This window comes from Schistocerca piceifrons, chromosome 4 (assembly GCF_021461385.2).
Source record: "Schistocerca piceifrons isolate TAMUIC-IGC-003096 chromosome 4, iqSchPice1.1, whole genome shotgun sequence".
Lineage (NCBI taxonomy): Eukaryota > Metazoa > Arthropoda > Insecta > Orthoptera > Acrididae > Schistocerca > Schistocerca piceifrons.
In genome coordinates, this window is record NC_060141.1 from 841,567,990 (window position 1) to 841,588,308 (window position 20,319).

The window sequence follows — 20,319 nt, forward strand, 5'->3', positions numbered from 1 at the left end:
CTTGCACAGGATAGAGTAGCATGGAGAGCTGCATCAAACCAGTCTCAGGACTGAAGACCACAACAACAACAACATGAAGGAACTGACTCCTAATAAGTAAGATGATGCCTGTAGATAAGTACAACAAAACAGTAATTTCAAAAAAGGACAGGATAGACAGTACATTCTGTAGGACATATTAAAAATGATTGGTAAAAGAGACTTGGTGTATTAAATGCAGCTTTTGATTACATGATAATTGAATTGGATAGATAATCAATCTACTTGCTAAGTGGTGGCAGAACACACACATAAAAGAAGATTATAATTAAGCAAGCTTTCAGAGCCAGTAGCTCATTCTTCAGGCAGAAGGGTTGAAGTGGAAGGAAGAGGGGTAAAGGATAGGTCTAGGAAAAAGGGTAGATTTTGAGAAAGTTACCCAGAACTGCAGATCAAGGCTGACTTTCCAGATGGGATGAGAAGGAAAGACTGATTCCACATCTACATACATACTCCACTAGCCACCATATGGTGCATGGCAGAAGGTACCCTGTCTCACTACAATAGTCTGAATAAAATTACTTGATAGTTGACATCAATCACTTGCTGCAACAATGTTGCCACATTGGCTGCCAGCTACCGTTTGGTTACAGGTGACAACAAACAAGCGGCTCACTTCACAAATTATGTTAAATGTTTAACACAGAGCAATTTTTCTAGTGGCTGGTGCAAGGTATGTCAGAAATGTTGGATACTCTGTCGACTATTGATTTAAAGTGACCAGTGACTGAACTGGGGAAGACGACCCGTTTTGTATCCCTGACTGTAAACTTGTGTCCTAACCCAGCCGAGAAAATTGTGGTCAACAGTCTGCAGCAGTACTAATATCATGATCGCTTTGTTCATGGCGATTAAAGCTAACCCTTAAGGGTAAACTCAAGACAACAAAAACTCAATTTCAGGGCTAAACGCAAATTGAAATTTCTCCGTGTCATTTGTTACCTGTAACTATCCTTACACTAGTTGCACATGCTGCCATGTTAGAGACCAGCGAACAGTCCGTGTGGGCAATTTAACGAAATCGGTCGTAATGAATGGGATTGATTTGAAATTTCGTTAAAGAAGAATAATAAAATTTATCTGTTGTTTTTAAGTTAATTTTCTTTCGTGCGAACTTTGTTGTAGAACCACTCTCTTATTTTCGTGTGGTAATAAAAAATTTTTACTTACTTAATTATTACGTACATTTAAAGAAAAAATAATATTTACGTGAACTCATATGAACTGGTTAAGAATATTAGGTTGAGAATTGGGTCCTTTAAATCATTCGGCCTTGGCATACACTTTCCTGATGCAGTGGATTTTTTGTTAAATATTTTTACTGAATTTTATCCCGGCACTAGCCATAGAACACAAGATTACCTCTATTAGCAGAAAATGTTTTAATTATTGCCAAGCCGACATTTATCACTGATCAAACCTACTTCATTACACATTTAAGATATTTTGAAAGAACCAAACTGTTTAAATTTCAATGTTAACTAACATTAGCTATCCGCCTACGAATGCACAAACGTATAATTAATTCAAATTTTATCAGCCACAGGATCACTGAAAAAGAAGAACAATTTCTTAATTCACCATTGATTTTTATGCATCTGTTCCCGATTTACTGGTTTGCTATTGTTGGTCGCGGCACAGCCCAGCAACACCGCTAAAAAATGCTGAAAAATTCTTAAAGAAATTTTATAGATGACGTGGGCAAGCTAATTTACATAAATAATTCACACTTTTGATAAACTCTAATATATTTAGATCAAACAACAATACAACTCACATTAATTCGTAACGCATCGTCTAATGGCGGCTAAGTCCAGACAGAGACAAAAGAAGTCTACCCATTCGTAAAAAACTCTTTCACAGTGCCCTACCGCAATGACTTCTGAACAGAGAAGACCAAAGAATACATAATGCATTGTGCTTAAATAGTATTGCTGACTATTAACATTTCTTTGCAAATTGACGATATTATTCTCTTCTGGCAACATATCTCTGCTATCGCAAATACTGACACATTTTACAATCACATAATAAATACAGAAAAAATTCCTATCCTAAATACAGACAAATATTACAACAAAAAATATAAGGCGAATAACAAATGTCTTTTACACCACATTCAGTAATATTTTTGTTCAATAATTACGATATATACAACTTGCCCAGAGCGGCGTATATGGTACAAATAAACTCTTTTTTTTTTTTTTTTTTTTTTTTTTTTTTTTTTTTTTTTAATAACGTGAGTTTGCCACGGAACGTTACAGTGGGCACTTGGTCATGGATTATAGATGACTGAGACAGATTCCAAATGAAGAAATAATGACAGGAAGAAAAATAAGACCAAATAGAACAGTCAAAACTATGATGAAAAATGATGCAGCAAATTATTAAAAATAAAAAAAATATATATTTAAAGCAATTAATTGAATGAAAATAATAATCACACTCTTTTGGTTAGATTTAGAAATAAAAATTTTGCTGCATTGATGAGATTCAAACCTACGACATGCTACACATTAGATTAATCTGCCAACCATTGTGCTATGCCACAGCACTGCATGAAGTATTTATATATGTGAATGTAGTGACCCAGTTGCAACTATGAATTGCAACCTTAAAAATTTCAGTTTCACGCAGTGTAGTGAAAAGCTTATCTAATGTAAGATGATCTCTGTGAATATGATAACTATATGTATGATACTGAATTACACCTTGTGCTGAGTTATTCGGTAGTGTTTGGTTAGTGCTATGAATGAAATGTGTGTCTTTCATTAGCATTGTTAATGTGTGTTGTTTTTGGTGTAGTTATCGCGTGTCATGAAATACATAATAAAAGTGTCGGGCTCATAATTCGGGATACAAATACATCAAGAAAGAATGCTGAACCAGGAATTGGAAGTGACTGGCCAATTTTGGTGGAGTTTGGCAACAGCAGACAGTTCAAGTGTGACGCTGACTACTCTTATTGGCGTTTGAAGTGCTAACTATCAAGTAATTTTAATTCGACTGTAGTCAGTTCCTTTCCCGTTCCATCTGCCAATCGAGTGAGGAAAAAGTGAATGTCTATATGCCTCTCTATGAGTCCTAATTTGTCGTCTATTATCTTCGTGGTCCTTATGCATAATGTATGTTGGTGCAAGCAGAATTGTTCTGCAGTCAGCACAGTGTTCCTCAAAATCCCTCCAGGGATTCCCATTTGAGTTCCAGAAACATCTCCATAATACTTGTATGTTGTTGTTTCAACCTACTGTTAACAAATCTAGTATCCTGCCTCTGAATTACCTCAATGTCTGCTTTAATTCGACCCCTTGTGGATCCCAGACACTCAAACTGAACTCAAGAAGAGATCACACTAGCATCCTATATGTGATGTCCATCACAGCTGAGCCACACTGTAGTAAAATCCACGCAACAAACGAAAGATGATTATTCACCTTCCCTACCATGACCCTCACAAGTTTGTTCCATTTCATATCACATCGCAATGTTATGTCCAGATATTGAAACAATGTGACTTCTTCATTCATGACACTACTAATGCTGGATTCTGGCATTATGGATTTGTTTTTCCAACTCATCTGCAGTAACTTATATTTTTCTACATTTAGGGTTAGCTGTCATTTATCACACCAACTGGGAACTTTGTCCAAGTCATCTTTTATCCTCCTAAATCACTCAACGATGACACCTTCCATACACCACAACATCATCAGCAAACAACCACAGATTACTGTCCACTTTGTCCATCAGATCAGTTATGCACATAGAAAATATGAGTAATAGCGTTCCTATCACACATCCCTGGAACGATCCTAATGATACCCTAGTCACTGATGGACACTCACCGTCGGGAAAATGTAGTGGGTTCTATTACTTCAGAAGTCTTTGAGCCACTCACATGTCTGGGAACCTATTCCATTTGCTTGTACCTTTGTTATAAGTCTGCAGTGAGGCACTATGTCAAATGCTTCTCGGAAATCAAGAAATATGGAATCTGGGTTTGTGAATTTTGTGATGGCAAAGTTAGAGGAGCAATGCATCTGCATTAAATTTTGCGTGAAACTCAAGAAAACCTTTACAGAGACACACCAAATGATGCAGGGAGCCTATAGCGATGAGTGCTTAAGCCATACTCGGTGTTACATATTATTCACACGTTTTTAAAATGGCTTTACAAAAGTCAAAAATGATCCTTGTTCAGGACGCTCTTAGATGTCCCCTGATGATGCTTGTGTCAGGAACGTCATCGAAATTGTGTGTGCCGGTCGAAGATTCACTGTCCGAGAGATTGTAGAAGAATGTAACATTTCAATTGGATCATGTTATGAAATGACACAGCATCTTGGAATGCATTGTGTTGCCGCCAAGTTCATTCCACGGCTCATGAGTCAAGACCAAAAAAACTTTTTGGATCTCACAAATGAGAATGAGAATGAGATGTTCCTTGCGAGAATAGTATGACCCCTGCAGACTTCTTTTTATTTCCAAAGTTGAAAAGGATGAAGTTTCCAATGGTAGATGAGATAGAAGAAAATTAGCAGACGGCACTTTATGTGACCCAGCAAGAGGTGTGTCAAGACTGCTCCTGGAAGTGGAAATGATATTGGGAGCAGTGTATCAATTGTGGAGGAGAGTATTTCGAAGGAGACAATCCATAGTAACTAAAAGAGAAGCATAGAAAATTTTGTGGACAAAGTTCTGGAATTTTTTGAACAGACGTCGTATGACAAAAGGGCATGCTGAGTTGCCCATGAGCGATGCTTTGTACTGATTTGTGGACATAAACTTATTGGTCTCTATGAAACTGATTAGATTCAAACCCAGAATATGTTCCAGAATTCTGCAGCAAACTGATGTTACAGGTATTGGTCTGTAATTTCACAGGTCTGTTCTTTCGCCCTTCGTATATACAGGAGACGCCTCTGTATTTTTTCCCCAGTTGCTTAGGTCTTTCTGCTGGGTGAGAGATTCACAATAAATACAAGCTAAGTAAGGGTCCAGTGCCATATAGCACTCTTTGTAAAACCAAATTGAGATTCCATCTGCAACTGGCGACTTATTTGTTTTTAATTATTTCAGGTGTCAGGGATGCTTACGAGGGTGGTTTGAAAAGTTATTGAAACAGAATAGAAAAAAAGTACTTAGTCACTGAAACTTTGTTGTTTTTCAATGTACCCTGCTTGTAGATTAATTCACTTGGTCCAACAGTGTTCCAATACCTTGATCCCATCTCGACAATGATTTTCCTCCAGGCCTGCAAAATAGTTGTCAACTCAGGCTATCAATTCTTCATTTAAGTGAATCTTCATCCACAAGGAAAAATTTTCAGTTTAGGGAAGAGGCACGTGTGGCAACAATTCATACCTTAGTTTGTGTAATTTTACCATGGTGATGGCACATGCGTGCGAGCGTGCATTGGCTTGATGCTAGATGACGTTCTTCCTTATTAAACCTGGCCTTTTTTGCATATCTTTTGTTGCAATTTGTCCAGAAGGTTAGCATAGTACTCTCCAGTAATTGTTTGCCCAGTGGGGAGATAATGTACAAACAGAATCCCCTTCTCATCCCAGAACACTGATGCCATGATCTTCCCCGCTGAAGGAATTTGGTGGTGCATCCCAGAACACTGACGCCATGTCCTTCCCCGCTGAAGGAGTTTGGCGGAGGAGATTCAGCATGTTTCCACTGCTTTGATTGTTGCTTTGTCTCTGGGGTATAGTAGTAAACCAAAGTTTCCTCGTGGTCACAAACCAGCACAAAAGATCTTGTTTGTTTCTCCTAAAACAGGCCAAACATTGTTGTGATACGTCCATTCTTATGCGTTTTTGACCCAGCGTAAAGAGTCGCGGCACCCATCTTGTGAATACCTTTCAGATGACATCTGGCAAGCGTGAGCAATTTAATGCACTCTAAATTGGTGATCCTCCTTGATCATTATGTGCACTTTTGCAATGATTTCTAGAGTAGTGACACATCTTGGCTGACCTATTAATGGATGATCATCATCTAAGCTCTCCTGACCAAATTTAAATTCATTTATCCACTTGGCAACAGTTGAAGACAAAGGAGCAGAGTCCCCTGGTGTATTCTGGAAATCGGCATGAATGTCGTTCGCTTTCATACCTTTCTTTATGAAGTACTTAATCACTGCTTGAATCTCGACCCGACCCCCCCCCCCCCCCCCATCTTTACAGATCACTACACAGGAACAACAACAGAGCCGTGTCACTGCCACAGCTCTCTTCCAAGAGCACTGACATGGTACGTGTTTACAGGTAACAGTCCAACGAATATCATGTGAACAACTTGTGCTAGCGCTGGCCTCTTGTGGTGATTGTTGTTAGGTGTCTTTGTGCTATTGTCAAATGACGGTATGTTTATATGATTCTCTTGCATGAATGATTTCTTAAATGCAAAATTTAAAACATTTATCTCCTACTGCCACACCAGACTGGTCAAGTGACTTGATGGAAACCTTTGACTCACTTAGTGATTTTACATAGGACAATAATTTCCCCTGCTTCTCAGCCAAATCTTTTGCTGAGGTATGACAGTGGTAGTAACCTTTCCTTGTTGCCATTTGGCATTCTCTTTTGAACCAAGAGTGCAGTAGCTTTTCCTTCCTCAGTATTTTCCGAATTTCATTGTTAAACCACAGTGGCTCTTTTGTATCCTTAATTCGTTTACTAGGTACAGACTTGTTGAGAGTGCAATTCACGATCTGTTTAAGCTTTGACCATAATCTCTCTACGTCCATCTTAATGGAAGTAAGTGATGTCAGTTCTGTCTAAGTGAGATGCTAACATCTGCTTATCTGCTCTTTCTGGCATGAACATTTTCCTAGCCTTCTTGACTGATTTATTAATTTTTGTAACCTTAGTTGTTATGATGTTATCATGATTATTAATCCCCATCTCTATGCTGAAGTCATTGATGATATCTGGCCTGTTTGTAATTACAAGGTCTAAGATATTTCCATTGCATGTGGCATGCCAAACTAGGTGCTCAAGACAATTTTCGAAAACCACATTCAAAAGTGCTTCACAAGATTGACTGCACCCCCTGCAATGAAGCCATAAGCTACCATCTATACTCAGTAGGCTAAATTCACCTGCAACTAGTATTGCATGATCTAGGTATTTACGTGCTACTGTCTGTAGACTTTCTTTGAATGGCTCCAAAACTGTCATAGCAGAACCGGGTGGCTGATTAAAACATCCATTAATTAACGTGATTTCACATAGACTTGTTATACTTCACTGTCACAATCAGCTTTGACCTTAATAGAGACAATGGACACTCCCTCTCCTACAGTGTCTAACCTGCCTTTCCGATATATATTCCATTAATCACTAAATATGTCAGAGCTTTCTACTCTGGGTTTCAGCCAGCTCTCAGTCACTGAGAATAATTTGAGTGCGAGACTTTCCTGGATGGCAGTAAATTCGGAAACTGTGTTACAAGTACTTTGACAACTGATAAAGTTTTGACAATTTACACTGGAGTGAATTCAAAAGACAAACCTCAACCAACATTGAATGTATCTTGGTGATAAAGAGCCCAAATAAATAAATTGATGATTTTATTCCATTTCATCTGATTGAATGAAACACACACAGCATAACTACTCAGAAAACAACTATAGTGCTGATTACATTTACTATCATACATGTAGCACTCTGAGAACATTTCACCTTGTCATAGTAGTCCTGTGTTTTGGAACTAGGCAGTGCTTCATTTCACAAAGCGAAAGGAATGGCTTCTGTAAAAAAAAAAAGAAGAAGAGGAAATAGTGGTTGCTGGTGTTTTTAACACTATCATTCAATTTAGTTCCTATTGTGAACTTTGCAGCTAGGATATGTAAATGCTCTGAGACTGCTATTGATAATATCTTTATGAACAAATCTAGGGGAAAAAAGTCATATCACAAAACCAATAGTAAATGGACTATCTGATCACGACGTGCAGCATCTTGTGTTAAATGTTGAAACTTGTCAGGATAAAAAAATATTAAATCTGAGTACAGGAGGATAATAAATAAGCCAGAAATTGAGGAATTCAGGAAATTCCTCAAAGACATGAACTGGAGAGATGTTTACCTGACTCAAATGGAAAATAGAAAGCATTTATTAATAAAGTTACCTCCTCTTTTGAAAATTGTTTTCCCCTAAAGGTAACTCAAATCACACAGAAGTCAAAAGATAAACCATGGATTACACAAGGAATAAAGATATCATGTGGGGCAAAAAGGAGACTGTATCTACTATCTAGGAACATTTCTGATATTAGCATTGTAATGCATTACAAAGAATACTGCAAAATGTTGAATCAAGTAATCCAGAAATCGAAGTAGCTTTATTAAGAGAAAAAGATAATTGTATCGGGCAACAAAATAAGAACTGTATGGGATATAGTGAAGACAGAGAGAAGTGGGGCCAAAAAGGAAGTGGAACAGATAGCTCTAAAAGTAAATGAGACTTTGGTAACAAGTGCATGTAGTGTTGTAAATCTCTTAAGCAAGACTTAATTTTTGTTACTGACGGCTCGGGGTTATCAGGTTCGGTGAATGGTGCAATGGAGTATCTGGGACCAGTCTTTGAAGAACATCGTGTAGAACCTATTCGAGGAACTTTGAATTCCAACCATTGCTTCTCAGTATACTTACTCCTTAATGAAATTTGTTGCAAGTTATATATCTATATTTCCAACAAATAGCTCAATACATATTATCAATACTAGGAATAAGAACAATCTACATAAAGACCTAAAATCACTTATGTTGGTCCAAAAGGGGGTCCAATATTCAGGAACACACATTTTCAATAAATTACCAGCAACCATTAAAAACTTGGTTTCAGATAAAGCACAGTTTAAACAGAGTTTGAATGACTTTTTGATAGGCAATGCCTTCTACTCTATAGATGACTAACCTAACAGAGACTGTTAGGCCAGCTTAAGTAAAAATATGTTAGATTTAAGTTTTGACAGCACTTGGTTGCAACAGACAATATTAGGTATTTTGTGTATGATAAATTTATTAATAGTGCATAACAATGTTTCATTCTGACAGTGTATTAATTCTGTAAATATTAGCTTTTCCAGTTTACTGTATTGTATTCACCTATTTTGACAATCTCATGACAAATGATCAGGGTAGTATTCATTATATTAAAATGTTTTGTGTTATACATTCTGACATGTTCCACACCATCTCATTTTTTCGGTGTATGTAACGAAAACTGAATCAAATCAAATCCAATCACCATCTCTCGTCATGTAATAACTTCACTTCTTCTTCTTCCCTTGTCGTCTCCTGTTTTTCCAGTACTCGTCCATCTCCTCCTCATGTTTTTCCCCCTTTATTCTATTCGTGTTGTTCTCAATCCCCTATTTCTTCTGCATCGAAAGCCTTTTATTTTTATTTATTTTTTTTTTTTTATCGAGGTGAGTCTTTACGGACTGCGTGGTAACAACCGACTTCACTCTAGTGTCCAGGTCTTGTTCTTGCTCCAGCTTTGACTTCCTGCCAGTATCTTCTGAGCCCTTCCAAGAAGTGCCTTTTTATGCCCTTCAGATAATGGTCCTCACTGTCTTTCGGATGTTGATGCCATGTTAAAACCTTGGTAGTTGGTCACCAATCTTCTAAATTTGTTCCTTTCAGGAATTTCTCTCTGAGATACCAATCTGCTTAAGATCTTTTTCACATTCTTTGAACCATCTCGGCCTCGTTTTCTTAGATAGGATGAAACTCCGTATTCTTTTTGTTAGTCAATCACCGTCATTTTCATGAGATGACCATAAAATAACAATCATTTCTTCGTAATGGATGCTGTGATAGGTTCTGTCTTGCTGCACGAGTCCTCATTTGCTCTCATTCGCCATTGTCCATCGACCCATCTATTACCTTAGGATTTTCCTTAATATCCTACACTCACGCTTTTCCAGCCGCTCAGCTTGACCTTGTCTATTCGTGGTCAAAGTTTTGGATGCTTATAAGCCCTCAGGTTTTACAACTGTATTATAATGTTGGAACTTGGCCCATATACTCATAGACTTTTTGTTATAAGTATTCTTTGTCAGTTGGTATGCTTGGTCTAACTTCCTCATCCCGACAGTTGCTTCTTCTTTTAATCCATTCTCCTGGTGGATGACTTCACCGAGATACCTGAAATTCTTAACTCATCCGATTTTTTCCCAGGTTGGTTATCATCCATTCAGGTCCGTCACAGATGTTCGTCATATATTTTGTCTTTTGAATAGAGATCTGGAGTCTAACTTTTTTCAGCAATTTCTGACAGCCTATTTATCTTGTTGACTGCTGACTCTATGTTGTTAGCAAAAATGGCCAGGTCAGCCGCAAAATCTAAGCAGTCAATGCACACCCCTTTGTTCTTAGGACCAAGTCTGAACCACTCTTCATTTGTTTCTTCTTGGGCTAATAACTTTCTCCACTCTCGAATGACCTTTTCCAAGACACAATTGAAAAGGAGAGGGATAGTCCATCTCCTCGTCTTATGTCTGTTCTGATTGTAAAGGGTTCAGATACCTCACCCATAAATTTAATTTTTGACACTGTGTTAGCAAGAGTTTGTTTGATCAGCTTTCTTGATGTATTATCCACCTCAAACTTTTCCAAAATATTCATTAATGCCTGTCAGTCGATGGAGTCATAAACTTTCTGAAAATCAACAAACAAGACCACATAGTTATTTCTTCCAATTTTTTTTGTACCTGATGATGTTCTTCAGGTTAAAGATCTGTTCTGCGCAAGAATCGCCCTTTCGGAAACCAGCTTGATAGTCCCCAGTCAGTTGGTTACAATGATCTTCTATTCTATTCTGTATCACTTTGGAGAGAATCTTATATGGAACAGATACTAATGAGGTACCCCTATAGTTATTGACATTCTATTTATCACCTTTTTTGTGTAGACGATGGATTAAAGCTGACTGCCATTCAGTTGGTATCGTCCTAGCTCTCCAGATCTCCTCAAAAAGTTGGACTAGTATATCTAGAGTTTAATTATTTGCCAGCTTCAGTAGTTCCACCACTATTGAATCCTCTCCAGCTGCCTTATTATTCTTAAAGTTGTTGATGATATCTTTGGTCTCCTCTTTACTAGATGGAGATGAGGGGTAGTTTGTGGATTGGGGCACATACAGGGAATCTTTCTTTTGGTTCATCACAATTAAGTAGGTTTTCAAAGTAACGAGACATTATCTTGCAGTTTTCTTTGTTGGTCAGGCCGAGTGTGGTGTGCGTACTGTAAGACCTTCAGTACACACACCATCAGATTATTTGACTTGTTGCTCTAACGAAGTAAGCGAGTGTCAGCAATATGTCTCGTGGTCTTATCATGGCGTGTTTATCTTCTGCCATTAGGTCAGACGATAGAAATGCCACTTGCACGCTTAGAGTAGCAGATTGACGGTGACCAACTTTAAACAGAACTTGATTAATTTTCACATACATTTATTAAAATAATAACAAATATAAAAATTACTTAACTTGGTTCTGGATGCTATTTACAATTGACAATCTGAAGTTCCTTTGGTATTGGTACATTAATCTTATTCTCACATATATCTCGGATACTTGACAAAAGTGTCTATACATTTATCTTCATGGCTATGTACAGGAAAATGGTAATCTTATTAGGCTCAGACTGAATCTTGACTATGGACTGGTACAGACAATTGTAGAACTCGTACAGACTGGTACAGACTAATGCAGCCTGGTACAGACTAATGCAGACTGGTACAGACTGGTGCAGACAAATGCAGACTGACTGATCGAAGGTCTTAACACTTGTTATAATACCTCGCACGTTCATGTATCACTGCGCGAGTGTGATGCGCGAGGAGAAAGTGTTCTATGTTTGCAGCAATCTCATTGGCTGCGTTACATATTAATACGCGGATCGGCGGAAGCAGAATTTGGTCCGTCTCTATGGCAGCGCCATCTCGTAGTGCGGAGATGGACGAGCGCTGCGCCTACGCTGTTGTGCTTAGCGGGGCGCACTCTAGTGGGAAATTTGTGTACGCGCTGAATACGTGGAACTATGTACACAACACTGAGCTTTCCATTTTCGTCTCTAAAACAAAAACTAGGGGCTTGGTATCCTTTCAAATTCGATTTGAACGTCTGATAGAAGTCTCTGACATTGTTTATCTGGAAACCCTGATCGATCTGTTCTAACTGCTGTTTCTCTGCAATTGCTTAGCCCTTCGTAGAGTTCTGGCTGCATATTTTCGAACTTCATGGAATACATCAAAATCATCAGGTCTCCTGGTAGAGTTCCACTTTTTCCATGCACTTGCTGTTTGGGCCACCACCTCACCACAAACCTCATTCCACCATGTATGATTCCTCTTTTTAGCTGTCAGGATTGTAGTATTAGCTGCTTGTTGGATCATGGAGGCAATGTCTGCCCATTTATGGGATTCAACTGTCACTTACTGGTGGCATTGTTCCAATATGTTTTGATTGATTTTGAGCTTCGCAATATCATATTTATGAATTTTATTTCCGGTTTTCACGGATTCATTGAGAGGGATGAAATTAATTTTGATCTTGGAGAGGTGATGATCCTTTTAAATTCAGTATTTTATCTGTAAAAAGGTTTCTTTCTATTATTTCTGATTGTTTGATGTTGTTTCTTTCTTATTTCTGTAATCCATGCTATCATTGATTCCTTCTTCCAGAACTACTCATTCAGTAGAGGTCTCTAAAAAAAGATTGATCTTCTTTTAGCCATTACTTCTGATATTTTCTCAAAATTTTTGTAGATCTCCTCATTACTTCTCATTTTCCAGCCATCTGTAGCTTGTATTGCAACCATTATGTTCTAATAATGCTCCTTTGAGGAACCTCTGTTCTGTCCAGCTTATAGTTCATCATTAGGCATCCTCATCCATATAAACATCCTGGTCATACCACTGTGGGATAGTGTTTTAGTTTTGTTTCTTTAGTTGTACATTTCTTGTTGTAAATATCCTTTGTCAAACGATTTGCTCTCTCCAGTTTGCTGACTCTTGCATCTACTGTTAATTCTTCTAGTCCATTTTGTTGTACAGTTTGTCCAATATATTTAAATTTACTTACTAATGCTATTTTACATTTTTGTTTTTCTAAGAATGTTGATGCATTGTTTGAAATTGTCATCAATGTTGGTTTTTCGGCTGAAATTTTGGGACCAGCTCTCTTTGCTACTTCTTCCAAAAGATTTCTTTCAATAACTGTCTGTCAGATTTTTTGAAAGTATATCAGAATCATCTGCAGAAGCCAGGCAGTTTACCTTAATTCCATTTGTTTTTCGTCATAAAATTATTGGTTCAATTTTGTGATTTTTTTTTTCCTCCAAATTCCAGATATTTTCTATTCTTTCTAGAATGCAGTGTTACAGTAAAGGTGATAAACTGTCCCCTTGTCTAACACTAGTTTTTATTTCAAATGGTTGAGATACTTCTCCCATAAATTTAGCTTCAGTCATCCTATTTGCTAGTGTTTTGAGGATTATGTTTGCTTTAACACAAAATTCTTTGATGATTTTACCTATAATTTCTTTGCCTATCAAATCAAATGTTTTCTTGAAACCAATACGTGATACTATTATAGGTTTGGTGATTAACAGTATGTGGAGAATTATCGATTTTCTAATAAACATCTGTTCTGTGCAGGGTCTTCCCTTTCTGGAGCTCCTTGAGATTCTCCCAGTTATTTGACTAAAGTTTCTACAACTCTGTCCAGAGAATTTTTGATAATATTTTGTATACCACTGGCAGAAGTGAGGCATCTCTGCAAATGTTGACATTTTGTGTGTCCCCTTTTTTTCATAGTTGTGGATTAATGCTTTCCATAATCTCTTCAGCTTTCCAAATGTTCTCAAACAGCAGTTGTAGATCATTTGTGTGTTCTGACTATGTCAATAATTTTGCTGCAGTAGAGTCTTCATTTGTTGCTTTGAAGTTTTGGAATGATTTGATGGCTTCATGAATTTATTGCTCTGTTAGTGGAAAATCTTCCTCCAGATGTTGTGGGACTGCTATTATATATTGCTACAATGTGCTGTTATTATTATTGTTGTTGTTGTTGTTGTTGTTGTTGTTTGGTTGCCTGTTCTTCAGCACTTTCTTTCTGTTACCTTTATCTATTTGCCGCCATTTTAGCCCATTTACCGGTATTTTCAACTTGTTCTTCACTTATTTGACCTTTTCGTGGCTCCTCTTGAAGAGATCTTATTTCTCAGCATTTAAAATTACATCATCTGCTGCTATTTCGCAAATGAATTTCATCATGTCCAGTCTAGTTTTTTCATTCATTTAACCATACATCTTCCTTGACTCAAGATCCTGAATTTTTGTCCTTAATTCTTGAACAGTCTCATTTCTCTTTTTACATTTTCCAGATGAATAAACTTTTGGTCCTCAAAGCTAAGATTAGTATCAGTTTTTTTATTTGTTTCTGCCTATGGCTGCTATATCTCTTTAGTTAGAATATTTTCTCTCTCTGTATTTGATTATAGTCTAAGTCTGAATATTTTTATAAGTACATTTATTGCTGTAGCAATGAGTAAAATAAATTGTATTGCACTGCCTGTAGCATGTAGCACCATTTTGACTGTTAGTCCTTTTGCTGTACAAAAAGTAGCTTTGATGATTACTTAATGCAAGTATTTTGTAAGAGCTGTGGAATGGTTAGTATCTGTTTATATTTTTCTGATTAATTCAAGCTCGTCAATGCACATCCTGTGTTAAGGAAATATTTGCACTGAATTTACTGTGTGTTATATATAAGCAGTGGATCCATTGGGGTAGTCTTTTTGGCAGAAATATGTCAAGGTGAACAAAACAGGAGATGGTGAAGGAAGAGAGGGAAAAGATCAACATTTGCTTCTCATCAGCAATATAACTGGGTTGCAACATTCAGTGAAAATTATCTGTGACAGGAAGTTGTCAGAAATACATTTTTTGAAGAAACTTTATGTTTGTATAAGCATTTATTAAATTTAAAAAGTTGGATTTCATCTCTTAATACAAAAGATAATGTTTTGCATTGCAGGCATGATGAACCTGTCAAAGATGAAGAATCGGCCAATGATTCTTATTGGAGGATAACAGTATGTATAACTTAAACTTGAGATTCTTGAAAATAAAGCTAGTCAGTATTTCTTAACAGTACTGATTTAAATACATCTAAAAGATCGCTGTTACCTAAATGAAAGTTGACGAGCAAAGTCTTAGTGGACATTTGTATAAAATTGTCATAGGTATTATTTACAACAAGAGTAAATAGTTTCAATAGGAATGTGGTGAGACATTTAACAAATGTCATGACCACACATTAATAGGACCTTATAACACTAACATTATGATATTAGTATGCTTTTACGTAAATAACAGAAACCCTGTCTCTATGTTGCCACGTATAACCCTCTTACTAAAATTTAGTTTAGTTTCCAAATAAAATACACTATGGAAGGATAGTCCTGTTTATAGGAAAAGATAATCAATAGAGTTATCCTTCTTACTGGATTTACCGTGTGTTGCGTCTAATGGATAAGTAAATTGGACTATTCACTTCTTTTCCTAAGATCTTACCCAGTGGCTAGATAGAAACACAGTATGAATAATAATATACTGAAGGTAGGACAACTCATTTCCAAGTTCATTTAGTGGTTTAAAACATGTACTTAATGGTCACCAACCTATCCTGGCAATGAAATAGTGAAGTATTGGAGAAGCAGAAATGTGAATTTTGCCTACTTTCTTGCTACTGTTTAGTTTGGCTCTTCAAATAAATTACCCCACTTAAACAATTTTGGGCTACATCTTTATATATTATGTTTTTAAAAAAGAAAAAGCCCAGTAGATAACTTCAAGGAAGGTAAAAAAAATTAGCCGGGGTGGGGGGGACAACCTTTAGAAAAGCACTTTCCATAATCAAGAAATTTAAATGCTTAGACACTAAAGCACACACTTTTTAACTGAACATTTCACTTAAAGAAAACCTCTTTCTTGGTGGAACTTACTTTCAAAAGCTATTATTCTTTGAATTAATTCTGTATAGCCATCTAACAGGTTCTAGTAACTTGGCTTCACTCTGATTGAATTTTATGTTAGCAAACTATAACACTTTGGTATAGTTAAGAAAACATTTTTATTATTTATGCTAAAGCAATATAAATGGTGCCTCTTTATTTTAACTTGGCACTTCACTCTGATTGAATTTTATGCAAGCAAATGATAACACTTTGCAATAGTTAAGAAAACATTTTTATTATTTACACTAAAGCAATTTAAATGGTGCCTCTTTATATTAACTTGGCACTTCATAAGTCTGTAAAACAGGACACTCGGATTAATCAAACACCAGGAAGGAACCCTATACAGATGTATGATTAGGATGAAATGACAGGGTGAGCCAGTTTCCATAAAGTTCAAGAATGATTATTAAAACACAGTTTAAATTAATGGTTCATGCTGTACAAAGGTAAAAATAGAAAAAATCTTATCTGGTGGCTGTAGGCTTGGGTGTGGCGAACAGTTATGACGGCTACACTACCCACACTCTGGCCTGCAAGTTTCTTGCTGTATGGGCTCTATTTCTCTTCTTGGCTTCATTCAGTTTTACATACAGATTAGATTAGATTAGATTTACTTTCATTCCAATTGATCCGTAGTGAGGAGGTCCTCAAGGATGTGGAACATGTCAGAAAAACAACAATACATGACAAATATTTACAACTAAAACAAATAAGCTAATGTACCATTCCACAGGTCCCAAGTGGAATGATCGTCATTTTTTAATGAACACTAAGAGTCATTTTACAAATACTATTGCACTGAATTTAAAATAAAAAAGTTTTTTATTTATTTATAAGGTAAGAAACATGTAATACAACTACTGTAATACTTATTTACAATGAACACATTACTGCACTGAAATGGTGCAGAAGTTAGATTATACTTACACACTTACACACACACAAGCACACACACACACACACACACACACACACACACACACACAAATTTTCAGTGAACACATTACTGCACTGAAATTGTGCAGAAGTTATGTTGTATTTATATACAAATCAGTTGGTTTTCCTAAGAAATTCATCAATGGAGTAGAAGGAGTTGGCCACCAATAAATCCTTTAGGCTTCTCTTAAACTGAATTTCATTGGTTGTTAAGCTTTTTATGGCTGCTGGCAAGTTATTGAAAATGTGTGTTCCTGAATAATGCACACCTTTTTGTACAAGACTAAGTGACTTTAAATCCTTGTGAAGATTATTCTTATTTCTAGTATTGATTCCATGAATTGAGCTGTTGGTTTGAAAAAGTGATATATTTTTAATGACAAATTTCATTAAGGAATAAATATATTGGGAAGCTGTAGTTAGTATCCCTAGTTCCCTAAACAGGCTTCTGCAGGATGTTCTTGAGTTCACACCACATATAATTCTTACTGCACGTTTTTGTGCCCGGAAAACTTTAGCTTGGCTTGATGAATTACCCCAGAAAATAATCCCATATGACATTATGGAATGAAAGTAAGCATAGTATGCCAGCTTTTTCATTTTTATACCCCCTATGTCTGACAAAATTCGCATTGCAAACAGAGATTTGTTAAGACGCTTCAGCAGTTCTGTGGTGTGCTCCTCCCAGTTGAATTTATTATCAAGCTGTAATCCCAAGAATTTAACACCGTCCACTTCTTCTATCTTCTTGTCATCATATGTTAGACATATACTCTTGGGACACCCCTTACAAGTTCTGAACTGCATGTAGTGTGTTTTTTCAAAGTTTAGTGACAAAGAATTGGCTAGGAACCAGTGATTAATGTCCACAAATATTTTATTGGCTGATCTTTCTAAGACTACACTTGATTTGCTATTTATTGCAATGTTTGTATCATCAGCAAACAAAACAAACTTGGCATCTGGTAATGTTACTGATGACAGGTCATTGATATACACAAGAAAAAGTAAGGGCCCCAAAATGGAACCTTGTGGGACCCCACATGTAATTAGTTCCCAGTTGGATGATGCCTGATAGCTTGATACATGTCTCTTTCCTAATAACACCCTTTGTTTCCTGCCAGAGATATAAGATTTGAACCATTTTGCAGCATTTCCTGTTACACTATAATATTCTAGTTTACTTAAAAGGATATTGTGATTTACACAGTCAAATGCCTTTGACAGATCACAAAATATACCAGTTGCCTGCAATTTTTTGTCTAATGAATTAAGTACATTTTCACTGTAAGTGTAGATAGCCTTCTCAATATCAGAACCTTTTAGAAATCCAAACTGTGACTTTGACAGTATGTTATTTGAGATAAGATGGTTATAAAGACGACTGTACATTACTTTTTCGAAAATTTTTGAGAATGCTGGCAACAGTGAAATTGGACGGAAATTTGATGCTATTTCTTTATCTCCCTTCTTAAACAGTGGCTTAACTTCAGCATATTTCAGCCATTCGGGAAATATTCCACTGATAAACGACTGGTTACACAGATAGCTTAATATGTTCCTTAGCTCAGAATCACATTCTTTAATTAACTTTGTTGATATTTCATCATACCCACTAGATGTTTTTGATTTTAAAGATTTTATGATGGACGTTATTTCTGTTGGGGTAGTGAGGGTCAAATTCATATTATGGAAGTTACTTGAAATGTCTGGTCTAAGGTAATCCATAGCAGCATCTACCGAACCTGACAACCCCATCTTTTCAGTAACAGTTATAAAATGTTTGTTAAAAAGTTCTGCAACACTATACACATCTGTCACCAATGCATCATTTACTCTTAATGCTATTTGTTCCTCTTCATGTCTGGTTCTACCGGTCTCCTCCTTCACTATATCCCATATTGTCTTTATTTTGTTATCTGATATGACTATCTTTTCCTTGTAATATATTTGCTTTGACATCCGTATTACAGTCTTTAATATTTTGCAGTATTTCTTATAATGTGCTATAGCATCAACATTGGAAATGTTTCGGATTGACAGATACAGTTTTCTTTTTGTTTTACAAGATACCCCTATTCCTCGAGTAATCCATGGCTTCTTTGTAGACTTTGCTCTAACCTTGGTAAGTTTTGGGGGAAAGCAGTGTTCAAATAAGGCAAGCACTTTATTAGCAAAAATGTTATATTTTTCATTCATGCCATGAGCACTGTAAACATCAGTCCAGTGAATGTCTCTGAGGAGTGTCCTAAAATAATCAATTTTTGGCTTACTGATTACCCTCTTGAGCTCAGATTTAACAGATTTTATATCCTGTTCAGTATTAACATTTAACAGAAGGAACTGCATGTCATGGTCTGAGAGGCCATTGACTATTGGTTTTGTAATATAATTTTGTTCATTTGACTTTTCTATAAAGATATTATCAATGGCTGTTTGTGAGCAAGTGGTTATCCTAGTGGGGAACTTTACTGTGGGAATTAAGTTGAACGATAGTGTTACTAACTCAAATAGGTTCTTATTGGGAGAGTCTTTAAGGAAATCTACATTGAAATCACCAGCAACCACTATTTCTTTGTTTTTGGTTGTTAAATGGGCCAGTACAGCTTCAAGGTGGTTTACAAACAGATTAAAGTTACCTGCAGGTGCTCGATATACACTTAATATTATGAAAGATTTTTTGTGAAAATCTAATTCTGTTGCACATGCTTCCATATGCTGTTCTAGGCAAAATTTATGAATGTCTATGTTCTTAAATTTATGACCGTTCCTGATGAATGTGGCAACTCCTCCTTTCTCCATTTCTGATCTACAAAAATGAGATGCTAACCTAAACCCTGTAACACTTAAAAGTTCTATACCAGTGGTCACATGATGTTCAGAGAGGCAGATTATGTCAGCTGGGTTTGAAGACTCTAATTCATCTATGCAGATAGTTAATTCATTAATTTTATTTCTCAGTCCTCGAATATTTTGATGCAATAAAGATAGCTGACATTTCACATTGACTGACTTAAAATTGGGTGGAGTTAAAATATCTGCTGACAGTTGAAAATTCTTAACCAATGGCTGTTTATGTTGATGTAATAAGCTGGAATTATGTTTTTTGATTTCTTTCTCAAACTGAAGGTTTGTCTCAGTTCTAACCTCTCTTAAAATTTGTTTTCTTTCTGTCCTCCCTACCCTAAAAAAGGGTCTTTTCTGAATCCTATAACCACTGGTATTTTACCACTCATGACAGTGCCTCCCCCCTTTAACTTTCTTGCTATTTCCCCAGCCAATTTACCCTTCCCCTTCCT

General features: G+C 36.4%; 1 pseudogene; it reads left to right on the forward strand.

Moving 5' to 3' along the window:
* LOC124796232 overlaps positions 1-15,155 on the forward strand; it is a 70,581-nt pseudogene extending 55,426 nt beyond the window's left edge.
* Positions 15,156-20,319: the final 5,164 nt, after the last annotated feature.